At 30.8% G+C, this 15,225-nt stretch overlaps 1 protein-coding gene across 1 annotated transcript in view; it reads left to right on the top strand.

The window, feature by feature from the left end:
* Pde9 (phosphodiesterase 9) overlaps window positions 1–15,225 on the top strand; it is a 369,167-nt gene that overhangs the window by 71,543 nt on the left and 282,399 nt on the right. Inside the window, exon 4 of the mRNA XM_075299122.1 lies at window positions 10,765–10,854. The gene's annotated coding sequence lies outside the window, so the exon portion shown is untranslated. The remainder of the gene's footprint in view (window positions 1–10,764; window positions 10,855–15,225) is intronic.

Raw genomic sequence — 15,225 nt, 5'->3', positions numbered from 1 at the left:
TTTCCATAGAAATAGAATATTGACAAATTTTTCTATAGAAATAAAATTTTATATAGAAATAAAATTTTGACAACATTTTTCTATAGAAATAAAATTTTGACAAAATTTTCTATAGAAATAAAATTGTGAGAAAATTTTCTATAGAAACCAAAATTTTGACAAAATTTTCTATAGAAATAAAATTTTCTATAGCAATAAAATTTTGTGAAAATTTCCATAGAAATAGAACATTGACAAATTTTTCTATAGAAATAAAATTTTCTATAGAAATAAAATTTTGACAACATTTTCTATAGAAATCAAAATTTTGACAAAATTTTCTACAGAAATAAAATTTTCACAAAAATTTTCTATAGAAATAACATTTTGACAACATTTTCTATATAAATAAAATTTTGCGAACATTTTATATAGAAATACAATTTTGACAACATTTTTCTATAGAAATAAAATGTTGATAAAATTTTCTATAGCAATAAAATTTTGCGAAAATTTCCATAGAAATAGAATACTGACAAATTTTTCTGTAGAAATAAAATTTTGCGAAAATTTTCTATAGAAACCAAAATTTTGACAAAATTTTCTATAGAATAAAATTTTGATAAAATTTTCTATAGAAATAAAATTTTGACAAAATTTTCTATAGAAATAAAATTTTGACAAAATTTTCTATAGAAATAAAATTTTGACAAAATTTTCCAAAGAAATAAAATATTTAGCAGCATTTTCTATAGAAATTAAATTTTGAGAAAATTTTCTATAGAAATAAAGTTTTGCGAAAATTTTCTATAGAAACCAAAATTTTGACAAAATTTTCTATAGAATAAAATTTTGATAAAATTTTCTATAGAATTAAAATTTTGAGGAAATTTTATATAGAAATAAAATGTTGCGAAAATTTCCATAGAAATAGACAAAATTTTCTATAGAAATCAAAATTTTGACAAACAAAAAATTCTAAAGAAATCAAAATTTTGAGAAAATCTTTCTTAGAAATAAAATTTTGACTCAATTTTCCATAGAAATACAATTTTGACAAAATTTTCTATAGAAATAAAATTTTGAAAAAAAAAAAATTCTATAGAAATCAACATTTTGAGAAAATTTTTCTTAGAAATAAAATTTTGACAAAATTTTCTATATAAAAAAATTTTGACAAATTTTTCTTAGAAATAAAATTTTCACAAAAAATTTCTATAAATATCAAAATTTTGAAGAAATGTTCTATAGAAATCAACATTTTGACAAAATTTTCTATAGAAATAAAATTTTGACAACATTTTTTATAGAAATAAAGTTTTGAGAAAATTTTCTGTAGAAATAAAATTTTAATAAATTTTTTTATAGAAATAACTTTTTGGTAAATTTTTTATAGAAATAAAATTTTTGCAAAATTTTCTATAGAAATCAAAAATCTTACAAAATTTTCTATAGAAATCAAAATTTTGACAAAATGTTCTATAGAAATTAAAATTGTGACAAAATTTTCTATAGAAATAAAATTTTTATAAAAATTCCCATAGAAATACAATTTTGACATAATTCTCCATGGAAATAAAATTTTGACAAAATTTTGTATACAAATCAAAATTTTCTATAGAAATAAATTTTATCAAAATTTTCTATAGAAATAAAATTTTTACAAAAATTCCCATAGAAATAAAATTTTGACATAATTCTCCATGGAAATAAATTTTTGACAAAATTTTCTTTAGCAATAATTTTTTTACAAAATTTTTTTTAGAAATAAAATTTTGAGAAATTTTCTATGGAAATAAAATTTTGAGAAAATTTTATATAGAAATAAAATTTTGATAAAATTGCGATAGAAATAAAATTTTGAGAAAATTTTCTATAGAAATAAGATTTTGAGAAAATTTTTAAAGAATATAAAATAAAATTTTGACAAAATTTTTTATAGAAATAAAATTAAGCCAAAATTTTCTATAGAAATACACTTTTGACAAAATTTTCTGTAGAAATAAAATTTTGACCAAATTTTCTATAGAAATAAAATATTGATCAAATTTTCTATAGAAATAAATTTTTGACAAAATTTTCTTTAGAAATAAAGTGTTGAAAAAATTTTCTATAGAAATAAAATTTTGACGGAATTTTCTATAGAAATAAAATTTTGAGAAAATTTTTAAAGTATAAAAAGAATTTTTTGACATTTTCTATATAAATAAAATTATGACAAAATTTTCTATAAAAATAAAATTTTGAGAAAAATTTCTATAGAAATAAAATTTTCAAAATCATCAGTCTATCTTGCTGTCATTGCATCTAAGACAATAGATGCAATGACAGTAAGATAGACTGCACCACGGGAGCCACCGTGGTGCAATGGTTAGCATGCCCCCCTTGCATACACAAGGTCGTGGGTTCGATTCCTGCTTCGACCGAATACCGAAAAGTTTTTCAGCGGTGGATTATCCCACCTCAGTAATGCTGGTGATATTTCTGAGGGTTTCAAAGCTTCTCTAAGTGGTTTCACTGCAATGTGGAACGGCGCGCCGTTTGGACTCGGCTATAAAAAGGAGGTGCCTTGTCATTGAGCTTAACATGGAATCGGGCAGCACTCAGTGATAAGAGAGAAGTTCACCAATGTGGTATCACAATGCACTGAATAGTCTAATTGAGCCTGATACATCGGGCTGCCACCTAACCTAACCTATCTAAGACAATATCGATTACCATTTAGTTTATATAGTCACCATGTTTTTTTATGTCCGTCTTTCACTTTTATTTTCACCCCTTTCACCTTTCTAATTTTGCTTCCTTTGGCATTTTTTCAACCTTTGTTTTTTTACCAACTTTTCAACCTCTGCTATTCCTCACTTATACTCAGATTGTATCGTATTTTTCTTTTAAATAAAAACTTTGCATTCATTCCATAAATTCATTTTTATTTTTGTCCAATCTATTTGGAAAGTTTAGGTGTCAATTTCCATAAAATTCTCCTAATCGATGATTAAGTTTGCATATAACTCAATTTTATTTCAATTTATTTATTTATATATTTTTTTTTTTTGAAAAGGATACAAAGAAAGTAAAACTAATTTTCAGCCCAAAAATAAGAAGGGTAACTGAGGAGAACGATTTCAATGTCATTCAAGTTTCGGTAGCCATTGCTGTCAGCTGTTTGTGAGCAACAATATCTTTGTGAGAATTACAGGATTTAACTTGGTGACCGTTTCATGAGATTAGCCTAAAGGCATATGTCTTTATCCATGGCAAGGGAAGGAGGGCGGTAGACAGCCCTTTAAACAGGCAAGAGAAATGACAAATGGACTGTTGTCAACACTGTCATCATCAAAGACCGCATCAAGGGAATTTAAAATGTTTTTCTACTCCCATCTTGTAGATCCTTGTCAATTTGTTGTTGCGCTTTTGTTTGGTCTGTGATAAATTGTTTAGTAATAAATTGACCATGTTCTTTAGATTTCCCAGTGTCACTAGAATTCTTGGTCTTGGCTTGTTCTTTTTTGTTGTTTTTGCTTGGCCCACAAAAAGGCTTTCGAACAGATTGCATGTGGCAATTGTTTCCGTGGTATTATCGCGGAGCTAAGAAACAGGAAACTTAGACTAATTTGTTATCCTTACAAAGATATATACAACTCAACATCCTTTCCAATTTAGGATTGAAAATCAAGGAGAATGAAGGTAATGAAATTTTGTGTACATGTATGTGTGTGTCTGTGTTTCAGTGTTTAGTTTTTTAGCGTGTATGGCATACTAATCAGTGTAGGAAAATTTTCCAGGCTCTAAGAAGCATGTAATCTATAACCTAAGGAAACAACAACAACAACAATAACATCAACAAAACCTAAATTCATTGAAATGAGTGTTGTTGTTATTGTTGAACATGCTGTTTTTATACCATGTTTCGCTCTGTGTTATATTGTATTGTCTCGGGCTTCTTTCGACTAGAAATTCCCCGTGGGCATAAGAAACTTTATCATCCTGTCACCTAACAACTCAAAATGCTATTTTGTTTCTTAGCTTTGACTCCCTCGAAAAACTCCTACGGCGATTTCCCGCTGCCCTTTACAGAAGGTCTAGGGAATTTTTGCCTTTTTTTCTTAGGCTATATGGTAGCCATGGTTTCGTGGCACAGTGGTATTGAGGAATAAAATTTAAAATTTTTTGTTTTAATATCAAAATCATTTGGATGGTCGTTTCTGCATATCCTTATGGGGTTATCCTGGTTTCCTACAAGTTCCGTATAATCGCCTCATTTCACCAATCTCATAATACCAACAAAAAGAATTTGGTCGGTATTACTAGATGGGTGAATTCTGGAGGAATTTCTAAGTATTTCAGTCTTGTAAGTGGCGTGGGACTCTGTTTGGACTCTCCACTAAGAAATAATTCACTTCCATATTAAATGAAAACAGAATCAGAAGATACCACTTTGTGGATCGCGATATCCTGGAAGTCATTACTACTAACGCCCTGGCGTTATGGATATGGGTTCCATGAAAATTAGCCTCAAAATAAAATACAATTGTGATCAACTTTTCAATAGAAATAAAATTTTGACAAAATTTCTATAGAATTAAAATTTTAACAAAATTTTCCATAGAAATAAAATTTTGACAAAATTTTCTATAGAAATAAAGTTTTGACAAAATTTTATATCGAAAACTAATTTTGACAACATTTACTGTAGAAATAAAATTTTGACCAAATTTTCTATAGAAATAAAATTTTAACAAAATTTTCCATAGAAATAAAATTTTAACAAAATTTTCCATAGAAATAAAATTTTGACAAAATTTTCTAAAGAAATAAAATTTTGACAAAATTTTCAAAAGAAATAAAATTTTGACAAAATTTTCTATAGAAATAAAAATTTGACAAAATTTTCTATAGAAAAAAAATTTTGACAAATTTTTCTATAGAAAAAAAATTTTGACAAAATTTTCTATAGAAATAACATTTTGACACAATTTTCTATAGAAATAAAATTTTGACATAATGTTCTATAGAAATAAAATTTTAACATAATATTGTATAGAAATAAAATTTTGACAAAATTTGCTATAGAAATAAAATTTTGACAAAATTTTCTATAGAAATAAAATTTTGACAAAATTTTCTATAAAAATAAAATTTTGGCAAAATTTTTTATAGAACTAAAATTTTGGCAAAATTTTCTATAGAAATAAAATTTTGACATAATTTTCTATAGAAATAAAATTTTGACATAATTTTCTATAGAAATAAAGTTTTGACAAAATTTTCTATAGAAATAAAATTTTGACAAAATTTTCTATAGAAATAAAATTTTAACATAACGTTCTATAGAAATAAAATTTTGACAAAATTTTCAAAAGAAATAAAATTTTGACAAAATTTTCTATAGAAATAAAATTTTAACAAAATTTTCCATAGATATAAAATTTTGACATAATTTTCTATAGAAATAAAATTCTGACAAAATTTTCTAAAGAAATAAAATTTTGACAAAATTTTCTATAGAAATAAAATTTTGACATAATTTTCTATAGAAATAAAATTTTGACATAATATTCTATAGAAATAATATTTTGACAAAATTTTCAAAAGAAATAAAATTTTGACAAAATTATAGCAAAAAAATAAAATTTTGACAAAATTTTCAAAAGAAATAAAATTTTGACATAATTTTCTATAGAAATAAAATTTTGACATAATTTTCTATAGAAATAAAATTTTGACAAAATTTTCTAAAAAAATAAAATTTTGACAAAATTTTCTATAGAAATAAAATTTTGACACAATTTTCTATAGAAATAAAATTTTGACAACATTTTCAAAAGAAATAAAATTTTGACAAAATTATAGTAAAAAAAACTTTGACAAAATTTTCAAAAGAAATAAAATTTTGACAAAATTTTCAAAAGAAATAAAATTTTGGCAAAATTTTCTACAGAAATAAAATTTTGGCAAAATTTTCTACAAAAATAAAATTTTGGCAAAATTTTCTATAGAAATAAAATTTTGGCAAAATTTTCTATAGAAATAAAATTCTGACAAAATTTTGTAAGGAAATAAAATTTTGACAAAATTTTCTATAGAAATAAAATTTTGACATAATTTTCTATAGAAATAAAATTCTGACAAAATTTTGTAAGGAAATAAAATGTTGACATAATTTTCTATAGAAATATAATTTTGACATAATTTTCTATAGAAATAAAATTTGGACATAATTTTCTATAGAAATAAAATTTTGACATAATTTTCTATAGAAATAAAATTTTGACATAATTTTCTATAGAAATAAAATTTTGACAAGATTTTCTAAAGAAATGAAATTTTGACAAAATTTTCTATAGAAATAAAATTGTAACATAATATTTTGAAATAGAAATAAAATTTTGACATAATATTCGATAGAAATAAAATTTTGACAAAATTTTCTATAGAAATAAAATTTTCACATAATTTTCTATAAAAATAAAATTTTGACAAAATTTACTATAGAACTCAAAATTTTGAGAAAATTGAAATAAAATTTTGAGTTTTAAAGCTTGTTAGATTTTTAGTAAATTTTTCTTCACATTTTGGTAGATTATTTTTGGCACGAATGGCAACAGTAAGTAGGACCCCAAAAAATTATGTTGAAAACAACAACACCAAATTTTCTTGTTGTTTTGGCCACTAATTTAATTTTATTTTTTGACCCGGGTTGTCTTATGAAAGTAAGCCCCAATATGAAGAATTCAAATTTAAAATAAGTGGGGCCTATTTTCGCATTATGGAATTTGACAAAGGTGACAAGTATACACACTTTGTTTTTGTTCTGAATAGCATTGGTGGTTAAGTGGTCAGCTTTTGGCAGGGGTTTTAAGGCCTTCTCCTATGGACAGAGTCGAAAGAAATTCGTACTCAGGAATATTTATATGGCGTGTTGGGAGGGTTCTTGTCCTTGGGAACCACCTGCACGTTGTTGGCGGCGTACCACTCCATGGCCTTTTTACCGTAATGGTAAGATGCCAAATTCGGCCAAAACAGTACGGAACAACCGTGTTTCTTCAGGAAAGGCAGCAGACGTTTATTCAAACACTCTTTCACGTAAATTTCTTGGTTGACAGTCCCGGAAGCTATGAAAATGCTGCTTTTCAAGCCACAGGTACAGATGGCTTGCCAAACCAGATATTTCTTTGCGAACTTTGACAGTTTTATGTGCTTGAAAATATCTGCTACCTTTCCCCTTCCTTTTGCCGTATAAAACTCCTGTCCCGGAAGCTGCTTGTAGTCGGCTTTCACGCAGGTTTCGTCATCCATTACCACGCAGTCAAACTTCGTCAGCATCGTCGTGTACAGCCTCCGGGATCGCGCTTTGGCCGTCATATTTTGTTTATCATCGCGATTTGGAGTCACTAACTTCTTGTAAGTCGATAGTCCGACTCGTTTTTTGGCTCGATGCGCTATTGTAGACGATACACCTAGCTTATTTGCGGCATCTCGGAGAGAGAGGTTAGGGTGTCGCTTGAAACTACCGGCAACTCTCTTTGTCGTCTCAGCGGCTTCCGGTTTACGATTTCCCCCCGATCCAGACTTCCTGGCTGTCGACAAATGTTCCCCAAACACTTTAATTACATTTGTAACGGTTGATTTGGCAACTTTTAGCGATTTTGCCAGCTTTGCGTGCGAGTAGCTCGGATTTTCGCGATTCGCGAGCAACATTTTGATACGCTGCTCCTCTTGCTTGGACGGCATTTTGACAATTGAAGAGTGAATTCCAAAATCAAAATAGGAGCAACATTCTACACATACACACCTTCAAGATGAGGGGTGTTCAGGTTTTTTAAATGCAAAATTGAAAGAAATACGTCAAGTTTATATTGACCAAATTTTGACCGTATCACCCTTTATTACGATTTATTTTCATTAGTTAGGGTTCATTTCTTTTAAATCGAAAATGAGCCCTAATTTTAGTTTTGGGTCGATTTTCATGTTTCAGTTACATTTTGTAGGGGGTCATGTTCATTATTCATAGACCTATATTAATATTCATTATTCATAGCCCAACATTTGTGGCCCTATATCATTTGGGTCGGGTTGGATTGGAGTAGCCGTTATATGCTTCACCAACTAACTCTAAAGCGTATATTTGATTTTTAATTTGGGATTGAACCACAACCCTTTATATGCAAGGCGGACATGCTAACCGTTGCACCATGGTAGTTCCCATAGACAAATATGTTATTACATTTTTAGTATTATCCCTCTTGAGGTTTAGAACTGTTCCTTGTTTCAAAATAGGGCTATTTTTGGTAACTAAACCAACATTTTTGGCATTTACTTTAGCTATTGCTCATAGTTACCAACTTTAATTCAAATTCCTTGTATCTGTTTAGAGAAGTAGCTCTGACAATAAAGTAGTTTTTCTTTCTGAATTATAATTAAACTTTTGTGAAAATACTTAAATCTCTTCCTTGACCGATTATTTCTCCTAAAACATGTCCACAAAAAAAAAATATTCGTTTTTTCAAACGACTCTGTCTTTTCTGCCTATAAGACAATCCTAGGGCCTATTTGTTAATCATTGTCTGATAATTATTGCAATATGGTTTCCTCACACATGGCACGAAGCTAGATGCTCAGCTAACATCAATCTACTCTTATATATTTTTTTAATATTTCATAAATAAACAATATCTTCGTCACTTATGTATTTCATTTTGCTTTTGAATCTTAATACCACTGTTCAATTTAGATCCTACCGTAAAATAAAAGCCAAATATATTAAAAGATATAATGAAATGTTGAAAGTTTTAGGACCATCATAACATCATCAAAAACACTAAAAGATATCCAATCAGTGAGACTAAGACAACATACAAACTTTACGTCTTACTGACCATATAGTCGTGTTGAATATTCGTCCGTCTGTCTGTTCGTCCATCTATCTATCCATCTCAACCACTATGGGTAAGATGAAATATGTACATTATCATTATAAGCACTTATATGCAAATAAATGCTTTCGTTAAAAGCCCTAAAATATGCTTCATTGTTCGTTCGTTATTATTATGATGTTAGCATCCATTATAAAGACTACCACCACACGCACTAACACTTGGGGTGTGAGAATGAATGAATGTTCGATATACAAGCTCTCACACACAGAGATACATACTCTCCGTAAAGCAAACCATTTTTCTACGCTAGTTGGAAAGTGTAGTGTGTGTGCGTGTGTGGCGAGCGCCAAGAGTGGAGAGTGTGATATTCTCTTCCTCTCTTCTTTTTTTGGTTTTGGTTTAAGCTTACACACCACACACACACACTGACACGCTCTTACTTAGCTTGCCCAAGAAAAGGAAGGAAGCACAGACAAACAGACCATGCATTGAATTTTGACGTTACTGTCGAAAACAATAAACTGTTTGTTTGTAACTCTCGGTTAATACAAATGCTAGGATGCCTATGTATGTGTGTTGAGATGTTTTTTTTTTTGTTTACTTATTAACGTATGAGTGTTCATGTGAATGTGTCTGCTGCTTGTGTATTTCCTCTTGTCATGTGGATATGAATGATTGCTTGTTGTTGTTGTTTTTTATTTTCTGTTATTGTTGTTGTTTTTCTTAAACATTTAAACGTTTTACAAAGCCATTGCTCAGAAGCAGAACGGCATAAACAAGCAGAATGTAAGAATAATAATGAATCAAAAAACGAAAGAAAAAAATTATAATAAAAAAATAAAATTACAATTATTATGAGGCTGTTATTGAAGTTTATTAGATCATGATGTTTATGTTGCCAGAAAGCATGGAAGGCAAACACATGGAATAGCTACTGCCATGGGCCATTCAAAATCTTTAGGCATTAAGAGGGCACGGAAAATTCAACGAATTACTGAGAGTTCAATGCCGTCATGGGAAACAAAGAAAATGGGCTTTTTATTATTTTCAACTTGACTTTTTTCAAGCTTCAAGTAACATTTAATAAAGCAAAGAATTAAAGGAATTGAAATTTAGCCAAACAAAATGTTTCAACTTTTAAGCTGAAATTCTTGAGGAATACTATAACAAAAAAGTAGGCGAAAATATAAGCCATTACCATGGGGAAAAACATTCCAAAGTAACTTGTTGAAAACACTTCTACCTATACGAGATAAGAAAACTTTAGAAACTTAACCCATATAGGTCATTAGCTTTATTTAGTGTTGTCATTTTACCCCATAGCTTTTACTTGAACTACTCCCACAATGGTTTTCTATTATAGCCCTCATAACTTCCCACGAAAGTGGTATATGATACTCCGTAAGTGCATACATTTTACCAAGCATTCTTTTAATATAGTCCATGAATTAATTTCCATTTCATTTTCGAAGGCAAAGTTAGAAGAGACTCGTCCGCAGAGAGTATACCAAAATGAGAGTATTAAGTTTTTGTGTATAACTATTAATGAGAATAGCAGAGAGAAAGGGAGAGAGAGAGCGAGAGAGACGATGTTATTTCGAATAAGAGTAGAGAAGCTCTCCATTAGGAAAGGACCAAAAGCTTTTTATACAAATGGCTATAAACAAGGCAAAAATTTAGTAGGGTTGCCAAGTAGAACTTAGGAAATTGGGGCAATTTTTTATTGCTTAATAATTCGAAAAGGCTAGTTTCCTACAAATATTGAGTTTTTTAACATAGCTTAAAATTGTTATTGGATTTCTGTAGAATTAAATAATTTTAGTTGGCATACCTGCACTCTATTGATATAGAATGATAAAAAAAATTCCTCTTAATATTAAACCCTTAAAATTTTTTATACTTTCAGATTTATATTTGTCTCAAAATGCTTTATTGAAGTAATGAATGAATTGATGGGTGTAATATTTGATATATACTGAATTGTTTTGCTAAAAAGGTAAGTCCATTTAATTATTATCATATAGTAAACCCATATATGGTTAGGTTAAAGGGTGATACGGTCAAAATTTGGTCAATATAAACTTGACGTATTTCTTTCAATTTTGCATTTAAAAAACCTGAATACCCCTCATTTTGAAGGTGTGTGTGTGTGTAGAATGTTGCTCCTATTTTGATTTTGGAATTCACTCTTCAGTTGTCAAAATGCCGTCCAAGCAAGAAGAGCAGCGTATCAAAATTTTGCTCGCGCATCGCGAAAATCCGAGCTACACGCACGCAAAGCTGGCAAAATCGCTAAAAGTTGCCAAATCAACCGTTACAAATGTAATTAAAGTGTTTGGGGAACGTTTGTCAACAGCCAGGAAGTCTGGATCGAGGGAAATCGAAAACTGGAAGCCGCTGAGACGACAAAGAGAGTTGCCGGTAGTTTCAAGCGAAACCCTAACCTCTCTCTCCGAGATGCCGCAAATAAGCTGGGTGTATCGTCTACAACCGTGCATCGAGCCAAAAAACGAGCCGGACTATCGACTTACAAGAAGGTAGTGACTCCAAATCGCGATGATAAACAAAATACGATGGGCAAAGCGCGATCCCGGAGGATGTACACGACGATGCTGACGAAGTTTGACTGCGTGGTAATGGATGACGAAACCTACGTGAAAGCCGACTACAAGCAGCTTCCGGGACAGGAGTTTTATACGGCAAAAGGAAGGGGAAAGGTAGCAGATATTTTCGCAAAGAAATATCTGGTTTGGCAAGCCATCTGTACCTGTGGCTTGAAAAGCAGCATTTTCATAGCTTCCGGGACTGTCAACCAAGAAATTTACGTGAAAGAGTGTTTGAATAAACGTCTGCTGCCTTTCCTGAAGAAACACGGTTGTTCCGTACTGTTTTGGCCGGATTTGGCATCTTACCATTACGGTAAAAAGACCATGGAGTGGTACGCCGCCAACAACGTGCAGGTGGTTCCCAAGGACAAGAACCCTCCCAACACGCCAGAGCTCCGCCCAATTGAGAAATACTGGGCTATTGTCAAGCGGAACCTAAAGAAGACCAAAAAGACTGCTAAGGACGAGCAGCAGTTCAAGGCAAACTGGCTTTCTGCGGCGAAGAAGGTGGACAAGGTGGCTGTACAAAATCTGATGGCAGGTATCAAGCGTGAGGCCCGGCAATTCGCATTTGGAAAAGCGAAAGCCTAACTGAATATTTTTCCTGAATTTTATACTAATTGAACTTGAAAAAGAAATTTAATTTGATTTTTTAAATAAACGATTTCACCGATTTACACGCGTTTTCCCTTGACCAAATTTTGACCGTATCACCCTTTAGGTTAGGTGGCAGCAATTAGACTATTCAGTCCATTGTGATACAACATTGATGAACTTCTCTCTTATCACAGAGTGCTGCCCGATTCCATGTTAAGCTCAATGACAAGGGACCTCATTTTTATAGCCGAGTCCGAACGGCGTTCCACATTGCAGTGAAACCACTTAGAGAAGTTTTGAGACCCTCAGAAATGTCACCAGCATTACTGAGGTGGGATAATCCACTGCTGAAAAACTTTTTGGTGTTCGGTCGAAGCAGGAATCGAACCCACGGCCTTGTGGTTGCAAGGCGGGCATGCTCACCATTACACCACGGTGGCTCCCATATATAAAATATGCAAGAAATCGTCCAAGTTGCTCTTGAGGGAATTTTTACTCACGAAAGGGAAAAGTATGAGTCACAGCATTTCTCCTTAGTTATGATTTACCAACATTTTCGTAAATCACAAGCATCGTGAGTGTAATTAAAATCGTGGGGGCGATGAAAATCGTTATAATTTCCAACAATATGGCGGATAACCAGGAGTTCCCCGTCCAATTAGTTTTGTTATCATGGTCATTTCATCATTTAAATCATTTTTGTATCTTCCCCAAGTAGGGAGTTTTTTTCTTCAATTCACTATTGTCTTCACTGATTCGATTGTTCCCTTGTCTCCAGTGTGTTACCGTACACGTTTCGGTTACAGAAACACCCAGAAAGTGTTTTCATATGTCGTCATACTCGGCTCTGGAATAATCTTGTTTCGCTTGTTGTCCGTGAGCAAATGGTGCACCAATTGGGCGGACAACTTATTCCTATACAAATTTCGTGCAGAAAATTACACTCCCGATCATTTGGAATGACTATTGTACAATGATTTTACCATACGCTAAAAATATACGGCCTCGTATTAGACAGCCCCTGGGATAGGTTAGGTTAGGTATAGTGACAGCCCATTATTTAGGATCAGTCCATTGTGGTACCACAGTAGGTCAATTAGAACTTCCCCTGGGAGCTAAATAAATACAATTTTGATAAGATTTAAATTTAAGAACAAAATTAAAAAAAAAAAAAAAACTTCTAGGCCATTTAAATCTTAGATTAGGTTGGGTATAGTGGCAGCCTGATATTTCAGGCTCATTTAGTCTATTCAGTGATACCACAGTCGTGTACTTCTCTCTTAGCAATGAGTGTTGCTCGATTTTATGTTTAGCTCAATCATAAGGGACCTCCTTTTTATACCAAGTCCAATGCGTTCCACAGTGCGGTGATGATTTGAAACCTAAAGAAATGTCACCAGCATTACTGACAGAGGATAATCCACCGCTGCACTCTCTTTGTTATTTGGGCGAAACTGGTCGTATTGAACCCATGACTCTTTCGGGTTTTATTTTTATGGATGATTAAAACTTTTCCAAACTAAACTCACTAAAACTGTAGTGAAGCAGGTCGTATGAGTATTATTATTTTAATGTAGTTTATATACCTGGGTTCGTATAAGTAATAATGTTAATAGAAATTACTTATATGTCAGAGAGAAAGAGATGGAAAAACACCTTTTTGAATATTTTAAAATAAATTTTTGTTTTAATATTTGTCTCCAATTTCCGGTATTCGTTTTTAAATTAAAATTAATGATGATTAAAAATCTTTTTTCCGATTGCCTTTTTTATTTTTAAGGGTGATGAAAACTTATTTAAATATTAGTGAGGTAGATCGTATGACTATTATTATTAAAATGTCTTCTAAATACCAGGGCTCGTATAAGTGATAATATTAAATGCAACTACTAATATTCCAGAGAGAAGAAGATGGAAATTCTTCTTTTCGAATATATTATTATTTTTTTTAAGTTTTAAATTTCGGCTTTGCTTTTTATATTTAAGTATGTTACAAAATTTTCCAAACGTTAGTGGACCAGGCTGTATGAGAATTATTATTTCAATATTCTTACATAAAAATTTCCTTTAAAGATAAAATTGAATTTTGATAATAATAATATTCAGAAATAATTTGATGTTATTTTTATACCCTCCACCATAGGATGGGGGGTATATTAACTTTGTCATTCCGTTTGTAAAACATCGAAATATTGCTCTAAGACCCCATAAAATATATATATTCTGGGTCGTGGAGAAATTTTGAGTCGATTTAAGCATGTCCGTTCGTCCGTCTGTTGAAATCACGCAAACTTCCGAACGAAACAAGCTATCAAATTGAAACTTGGCACAAGTACTTGTTATTGATGTAGGTATTGCTAATGGGCCATAACGGACCACTTTTACGTATAGCCCCCATATAAACCGGACCCCAGATTTGGCTTGCGGAGCCTCTTGGACGAGCAAAATTCATCCGATCCGGTTGAAATTTGTTAAGTGGTCTTAGTATATGGTCTCTAACAACCATGCAAAAATTGGTCCATATTGGTCCCTAATGTATAGCCCCCATATAAATCGATCCCCAGATTTGACCTCCCGAGCCTCTTGTAGAAGCAAACTTCATCTTATCCGGTTGAAATTTGGTACGTGGTGTTAGTATGTGGTCTCTAACAACCATGCAAAAATTGGTCTAAATCGGTCCATAATTATATATAGCCACCATATAAACCGATCCCCAGATTTGGCTTGCGGAGCCTCTAAGAGAAGCAAATTCCATCCGATCCGGCTGAAATTTGATACATGGTGTAGCTATATGGTCTCTAACAACTATGCAAAAATTGGTCCACATCGGTCCATAATTATATATAGCCCCCATACACACAAATTTTTTTTCTGATTCAATCACGAAATTAATTTATCCAATTAATTTTTAATTGAAATGTCTTCAATCACAGAAATGATAGTATCAATTAAAAAATTAATTGAAGGTCAATTAAAAAGTTAATTGATCCAATTAAAAAATTAACTGATACTATTATTTTTGTGATTGATTTTTGTTTTAATAAAAAAATTTGTTGAATCAATTAGATTTTTAATTGAATATTTTTTAAAACTCAATTAAAATTTTAATTGGAAAAATTTTCGTGAAATTTTTTTTTTGTGTGTATAAACCGTTCCCCAGATTT

Source organism: Haematobia irritans, chromosome 3 (assembly GCF_050003625.1).
Source record: "Haematobia irritans isolate KBUSLIRL chromosome 3, ASM5000362v1, whole genome shotgun sequence".
In the NCBI taxonomy this organism is placed as follows: domain Eukaryota; kingdom Metazoa; phylum Arthropoda; class Insecta; order Diptera; family Muscidae; genus Haematobia; species Haematobia irritans.
This window is presented reverse-complemented; position numbering and strand designations above follow the sequence as displayed.